The 6,690-nt window shown below is 42.7% G+C and overlaps 1 protein-coding gene across 4 annotated transcripts in view; it reads right to left on the bottom strand.

The window, feature by feature from the left end:
* LOC105544237 (chromosome unknown open reading frame, human C6orf89) overlaps positions 1-3,747 on the bottom strand; it is a 46,089-nt gene extending 42,342 nt beyond the window's left edge. For 2 of the 4 annotated variants that reach the window (XM_011986605.1, XM_011986603.1), the window contains exon 1: positions 3,556-3,735. The gene's annotated coding sequence lies outside the window, so the exon portion shown is untranslated. Of the gene's footprint in view, positions 1-3,555 lie in introns of all 4 variants that reach the window. The other 2 variants (XM_011986602.1, XM_011986604.1) reach the window with 2 other exon arrangements.
* Between the last annotated feature and the right edge of the window lie 2,943 nt (positions 3,748-6,690).

Here is a 6,690-nt window from a genome sequence, read left to right as displayed (position 1 = left end):
TTTTTTTTTTTTGCCTTTTATGACATTGACCTATTTGAAGCAGAAGTCTCCACATTTTAAGTTTACCTTTACTTGCTTCCATCCTCACCTTTTCCAGTTTCTACTATTAGAAAAATGCCATAATCCTTCCTTTTTAAGTTTCTGGTACTCTTTCCCTCCCTCCCTCCCTTCAGAGGCAAGTTCCTTTGGGGGTTGGGGGGAGAAAGTCACTCACTTTCTTGTTTCCCAGGTTGCCATTATTAACCTGTTGAAATCATATTTCTGCCTCCTCACTCCAACAACATTGCTTTCACTGAGGCCACAAATGGCTTTCTAAACGCCAAGATCGAAGGACTTTTTTTCAGTTATTACCTTATCTGAACTCTCTGCAGCAGCTGCTGTTGCTACCCCACTATCTCCCACAAGTGTACTCAAACCTTAACGTAATTCTCTCGTTCTCTTCCCAAGTGCTGGTATCCACCACAGTTATCCTCGACCTTCTTATTCCCTCCAACGCTTCGACCACCAGCTATTAGTGATTCCCAAATCTCTTCTCCAGCCTACGACTCTCTCCAGGGTTCAAGACCCATTTATCTACCTGCCTACCAGACACAATGATCCAAGTTTCCCATAGCTCCCTATACGTAATGTGTCAATAACCGAACTTACTGTTTTTCTCCTTTAACCCATTTCTCCTACTGCACTCCTTTTCTTAATGGAAACACTAATCCTCCAAATTTAAAAACTATTCTCCTCCTACCTCATTCCCATCAATGAAACTATCACTAAGTCCTCTCGATTCAGCCTCCTATATAATTCTCACATTCATCCCCTCCTCTCTACCTCTACATTAACGGCACAGTTAAGGCCCTCAACGTCTTTCCTAGGGACCAACACAAAGGGTAGTTCATTTCTATACTTCCAGTTCTCCTCTTCCCCAATCCATCCTCTACCTTGTCCAGTTTTTTATTTTTTACTTTATTTTTATTTTTTGAGACAGGATCTCACTCTTTGCTCAGGTTGGAGCGCAGTTACACAATCTCAGCTCACTGTAACCTCTGTCTCCTGACTTCAAGAGATTCTCGTGCCTCAGCCTCCCGAGCAGCTGGGAGTACAGGCGCATGCCACCACACCCAGCTAAATTTTGTATTTTTTTGGTAGACACTGGGTTTCACCATGTTGGTGAGACTCCTGACCTCAAGTGATCCGCTCACCTTAGCCTCCCAAAGTGTTGGCATTACAGGCGTGAGCCACCACACTCGGACACTTATTTTTTTGAAACACAAATTGGTTCATGCTAAGCACCTTCCAACACTCTCCACCCTCTGCAGGAGCAGTTTAGCATGACAACTAAGAACACAGATACTGGAGTTGGAAAAAGCTGGATGCAAATTCTAGATTTTACCACTTAGTGTGTGGCCAGGAGACACTACTTATCCCCTCTAAGCCTCAGAGTTCTCATGTATAAAATGGGGATAATTATTTCTACCCCACAATGTTTTAAGAGAATTATAAAATGATGTAACACCTTTGTTCCAATAGCCAGACAAATTAAATACCTAATAACAATTATTTTAAGATAAAGTCCCAAGTCAAGCACGGTGGCTCATGCCTGTAATCCTAACACCAGGAGGCTGAGGTGGGAGGACTGCTTGAGCCCAGGAGTTCAAGACCAGCCTGGGCAACATAGCAAGACTTTGACTCTACAAAAAAAAATAAAAATAAAAATTGGCCAAGTGTGGTGGTGCACGCCTGCAGACCCAGCTACTCGGGAAGCAGAGGTGGGAGGGTAGCTTGAGCCCAGGAGTTCAAGGCTGCAGTGAACCATAATCACACCACTGCACTCCAACCTGGCTGATGGAGTGAGATTCTTTTTAAAGATAAAGTCCAAATTACTTACCATTGCCCTTTATGATCTGGTCACTGCCTACCTGTTCAGTTTCACTTCCCATCAATCCTTCTTCACATTCTACACTGTTACATGGTTTCATATCTTTTTGCTTTTGCATATACAATTTCCTCTGCCTAAAAAGCCTCATCTCCAGTGCTCTGTCCAATAAGTGAACTCTTTAAGACGCTGACCTCAGTTTTTGTACTATGAACCTCTAGGGCTTTGTATTACATCTATTTTCCTGTCTACCTCCCACCCTAAATAGTGTTTCTTGAAAGCAGAGATAAATGGAGAAAACACAAAAAACTAAGAACAGACATGGGAATTCACCTCAGATGTCGAATCAGATCAATGTTGAACAAATTTATAGAAAGGACCTAAAGTTATCATTCTGAACTAACTGAATGTAACTCATGGTTCATGGTTTATTCACGTTTTATTCTTTTATTCCTTTTTAAAAATGCAGAGGTCCGGAGGCTGAGGCAGGAGAATGGGGTGAACCGGGGAGGCGGAGCTTGCAGTGAGCCGAGGTCGCCACTTCACTCCAGCCTGGGCGACAGTGCGAGACTCCGTCTCAAAAAAAAAAAAAAACAAAACGCAGAGGTAACATCAATGTGATGAGGGTTTAACGTTAGCAGGTTAGCAATCTAGCATTTGGACATTGTTTTTGGTTTGTGGAGTAGCTGTCGAGGAACACGTATTCAAAGCAGGTCTTGAAAAATGCTTCAGTCCAAGGCAGAAAAGGTCTGACAGAGAAACAGGACCTCTTTCTGGTACGCAAGTTGGGCTATTTGAACCTTTAGTCAACACTTCAATGTAGCAGAATTGGATTTATTAGTTTTTATTTTAAAGGCATGTTGTTCCCTAGAGGGAAATTTTGACAACTCAAATTCAAATAAACGAATTTGTTAAGGGAGAGACGTCTATAGAAGATTCCACCACAGGAACTACCAAATGAGCAATCAGAAAAGCCAGAATACTAAGTATCTGGAAGTAGTCTCTGTTATAAAGTGATTGATGACTAAATACTTTAAAAGAAACATATTTGCGAATACTATGGCTATGAGGGCTCTGAGACTAGAAAAAGTGTGGCCTGCACAGTTAACAGTCATAAAATACTACAAAACATGACGCAGGCAAATTTCCTTCTACTAAGAGGTGATTACAAACAACTATTTTACTGGTGTCAATAAACCAAGTCTCATTTCTTTCTGAAATCCAAGATGCCAGGTTTATCACATACCAAGTACAGGCTTGAAGAAAAAAAAATATTCCCTCTAAAAATTATTAGAAAAACACCTTTCAGAAGGGGGTGGGGAATCTACTCTTAATTTCTTAAAAATTCCGTCAAAAGGGCAGAAATCTGGACTTCATTAGCAACGCTCAAGTTTTGGACACTGCTGTGATGCCTGAGAAGCAAGTGCAAGCAAGGTAGACCTCGTTTTGCTCTCCCCGGCATGGTCAAGGAAAGTGACAGATGTCTTAAGGGAGTCGACCCCGCGGGAGCTGCCAGGGGATGCTGTCAGTCTACAAAACTGGAGAGGCTCAGAAAAGGGATCAGCGCTGGTTTAGAGGGTGGTAGCAGCGGCGAGGAGCGGCTGCGCGAGGATGTCAGAGACGGGCGCGGCGGCGAGGCTGTCACAGGGCGGCCTCCCCCCACCCAGCCTCGGGCCCCAGTCACTCACTTGCGGGGCTCGCGCCCCCTCGGGCTCCTCCCGCCTCGCGGACAGCTGCCGCCGGGCAAGGAGGATGGGCAACTTCCTGTTTCCGGGAGCGCGACCCGGAAGCAACCCCCACTCCATGGGCGAGGCCTTGTCCCTACAGTAGTTTCTCCTCTCGTCCAGCGCTTCCGCCCAAAACGGAACACTCAGCGTCGTGGCGAGCGCGGGAGCTCTCGCGATATCTGGAGAGTGCAGGTTATTGCTCCCCCTGGCGTCCTTCTCCCGATCGGGCTCTTTTCGCCCTAGTCCTAAATCCTTGTCTCCCTTATTTACCTGGACTGACACACAGACTTCATAACTGAACTGACCCATTGAACGAGCATTTACTGAGTCCCGTACTATGTGCCAGGCACTGTGTTAGGCATTAAGGGATGGGAGTGGAAGGGAAACGTAAATGAAGAGCAGCCCCTTCCTTCTGGAAGTTCCTACTCTTGAGAAAGACAAACAAATCCCTCCAATTTACACTCAGCCCAGTCATTACTGAGAGCTTACTCTGTTGATGAAAACTTCAGGCGAATTAAGTTTAAAGGAGTTTAATTGAGCAATGAAAAATTCGCGAATCAGGCAACTCCCAGAATTGCAGCAGATTCACAGACTACCAGGGTGCCTCATGGTCAGAACAAATTTATAGACAAAAAAAAGGCAAAGGGAGGTACAGGAATCGGAAGTAGGGTACAGAAACAGTGAGATTGGTTATAGCTCAGTGTTTGCCTTCTTTGAACGCAGTTTGAACATTCAGCAGGCTGTGAGTGGTTGAAGTATGGCCACTGAGATTGGCCACTACTCAGTTATTATTACAGATGTATGCTATTAGGTTAGGTTTTCAATTTTGTTTGACTATTAAGCTACGTTACAGTTCATCTACAAGGACTTAAATATAGAAGGACAGAGTCCTTCTTAGGCCATACTTAGTTTGCGTTAACAATTCCCCTGTTTTGGTCATTTTCTCAATTTTGAGAGATTGACCAAAACCTTAGTCACTGATGTTATCACTGTCATAAGTGTACCTATATGGTTTTGAAACTCACTAGGAAACAGTAGAACAGTGGGTTTTGCAGGGAGAGAATAAGGACTGAGTAGAGGATACCTCCTTATGCTGGAACATCCTGTTTACAGGAGAAAAACAAAACCTGGTCTGTTTTAGCATTTATGTGTTTTTTTAAAGCCTTTGTTTGATTATGTCACATTTAGCATGAGTGACTCCATTTTAGTTTGGTTTGGTTTGTTGGGGCCTAGTGCATGAGCTCAGTCCAAAATAATGGCCTCCCATAATTTTGTTTAAAAAAAATTTCCCACTTTTGGCCAGGTTCTTACTTAGGTGACAGTGTGACCAGAACTTAGGGCCTTAGGACCACTCTCAGTTACCACCATTTTGGGTTTCTGGTCTCAGCATGTCATTCATAGGTTACGGTGCCCTCATGGCCACACATTTCTTTCAGTTTTCGTTATTCCAGTTGAAGAGAGACCATTTGACATTCTAGAGATGGCTGCATGGAAGCATTTAAAACCTTTGAGAGAATACAGTGCACCAGGGAGACTATTATGATTATTGGGTGGATAATAGCAAGAGTTAGGAGTATGCTCCTTACCCAGGGTCCCCATAAGCCAAACCACCTAAAATTAAATAGATAAAAGAATGAGCTAGATGAAGAGTCTACTTCCTTGACTAAGTGGTCTTTTCACTAATCCCCTACAACTGAATATTTATTTTTATTGTATTTACTTTTTGAGAGGGAGTCTCGCTCTGTCACCAAGGCTGGAATGCAGCAGTGTGATCTCAGCTCACTGCAACCTCCGCCTCCTGGGTTCAAGTGATTCTTCCACCTCAGCCTCTTGAGTAGCTGAGATTACAGGCACCTGCCACCGCGCCAGGCTAATTTTTGTATTTTTAGTAGAGACAGGGTTTTGCCATGTTGGCCAGACTGGTCTTGAACTCCTGACCTCAGGGGATCCACCCACCTCTGCCTCCCAAAGTGCTGAGGTTACGGGCATGAGCCAGCATGCCTGGCCAGAATTGTTTATAATTTACATTTGCTTTTTTCTCCATAGGCCACAAGTGTCAGCAGCTGCACAGGTACTTCTCTGTTTAGCCAATTCTATTATTTAGTATAACTTTCACAGGAGAATTTAAAATCTGTTGTATAATGATAGCCTTTAAAGTAGAATTTGCTGTAGAGCCTATTATGAGGGAGATATTTCAAATTATTGCCTCTTTTATTCTAAACCATGGAAAAAGGACCTAACAAATGATGTCTTTCTAGAAGAGTGAAGGCCTCTTGTCAATGTTCTCTTTAATTCATGATGTGGGTTAAGAGGAGTTTTGACTGGTTATAAGGCAATATATGTGCCACTAAAGTTTGTTACCTACTTGGGCCTTCATCTTTTATCTATTGAAGTATAAGGTTATTCATGTTTAAGGCTGGTTGCAAAATCCTTCACAAATAAAAGTATACCCTGTAAGTGCATATAATAGACCCCCTTTTAATTTCTATTGTTCATAGAGGCATAAACAAGGAAAAAATATTCAAAGATAAGAGTTTTGTGATAGTAGAAGTTTTGATCTATGATCTTGGAAAAGCTCTTCACATCAAGGATGCCATCTTCTTCTGGGGAGAAACTTTTCTGGTTAGTTTTACCTTAAGGATTCCAATGGGTGCACAGTTCCAGGAGTGTGGAGGGACCCTTCTCAGTTGTGAGATTATGAACCCAAGGTTTAAAGCTCCAAAGTTTTGCTGTAGTGTGGATGGCAAGGACAGTCTTTCTCTTTCTCTGGTGTTCTCAGACGATCCAATCTGCAGGTTCTAGATTGGGAAGGGATTGTTCTCAGTGAATCATAAAAAGTTTTCTTTGCCTGGTGAAAATACACTATAATCTACATCAGCCCTGTTGCATGGGAAAGCTTTTATACAACCAGAAAACATGCATTGAAAATGACAATTGAATGAAATCCCTTTATAAATGTTTAAATGGCCCATCAGGTAGCCAAATGCATCTGAAGCTTTGATGGTCTTTCCAGGAATATGGAACCAAACACTGGATTTAAACTGTTTCTGCAATGTATAAGTCACCACATCAATATATTAAATTTGGATTATTTTA

The sequence above is a fragment of the Mandrillus leucophaeus genome, unplaced genomic scaffold (genome assembly GCF_000951045.1).
Source record: "Mandrillus leucophaeus isolate KB7577 unplaced genomic scaffold, Mleu.le_1.0 Scaffold3, whole genome shotgun sequence".
In the NCBI taxonomy this organism is placed as follows: domain Eukaryota; kingdom Metazoa; phylum Chordata; class Mammalia; order Primates; family Cercopithecidae; genus Mandrillus; species Mandrillus leucophaeus.
The sequence above is the reverse complement of the archived record's forward strand: the minus strand, read 5'-3'. Positions and strand labels throughout refer to the sequence as shown.